The sequence below is a fragment of the Balaenoptera borealis genome, assembly GCF_965194805.1.
Source record: "Balaenoptera borealis genome assembly, chromosome: 18".
In the NCBI taxonomy this organism is placed as follows: Eukaryota; Metazoa; Chordata; class Mammalia; order Artiodactyla; family Balaenopteridae; genus Balaenoptera; species Balaenoptera borealis.
In genome coordinates, this window is record NC_138877.1 from 24608304 (window position 1) to 24609291 (window position 988).

At 40.5% G+C, this 988-nt stretch overlaps 1 protein-coding gene across 6 annotated transcripts in view; it reads left to right on the forward strand.

Moving 5' to 3' along the window:
• Positions 1-988, forward strand: part of ENOX1 (ecto-NOX disulfide-thiol exchanger 1) — a 300621-nt gene that overhangs the window by 271811 nt on the left and 27822 nt on the right. The window lies entirely within an intron of this gene.

Below are 988 nucleotides of genomic sequence, written 5' to 3' on the forward strand. Positions count from 1 at the left end.
TCCATACAGTGATTGTACCATGAAAAATACTGAGGTCTTATTCACTGAACATTTCTATGTGCCCAAATCTGTGCTAAGCCAGTAGTCTTCACACATCCTTACTAAATGTTGTCATCCCCACTTGTTGAGACTTACTTAGAGAAACTATCTTGTTAGGCTCATTTAGATCATAACAATAGTATGATATGGAATTTAAACAGAAATGTCAGACCTCCATTTCCAGGATCTCAGTCAACTTGCTATTTGAGATCCCTTTATATATGCGTGGATTAGGATGCAAACACACACAAAAAAGAGCAATGGCTGCATTAGAGTAAAAGGGTTGTGGTTGTTTTGTTCTTTATTTAAGAAAAAATGAATTACTGGTATAAAAATATATGTAATAAAAGTTGGGAGAAGAAAAAAAAGCTGCATTTAAGAAACCTACCTGCGTTTTATGACTGGATGGACATTGAGAATTTTATTGCTGTGGGTGCTGGGTTTCATTTTTATTCCTAAACCTTTATGGTCTTCTGGTCCCTGTGAAAGTTAAAGGAAGAGAAAGTTAGGGTGGCAAGAAAGCCACCCACATGCTCTCTGGCCCTCACCAAGTTAGATAAAAGTGCTGCCCTTTGTATCAGAGGAGTGGTAGCTTTCCCCAAGTGGTGATCAGTTTGCTCTGAGCTGTCTTAAATCCCACCCCATCTCCTTTTTTATCTATCTAGGGAGGGCTGTTCAGGCATGGTGCTGTCAGTAAGGTAGTCATCCATATGAAGGGTGAACCTGAAACTTTCCACCCACTTGTCTCATGCCCCCTTCCCACCAGCTGCCCAGGAGATGATGAAGCCAATCACATTCAGCCCTTTAATGAACTTGGGCTCCTTTTATAAGAACATTACTTTACAGCCTAGTAGGAAACTACATATGTTTGTCTCATTGGGAAAGCATGTCTTCACTCAACCCCCTGCCGCCTTGTTTCCCAAAAGTGACTTTTCTTCCTTTCTAACAG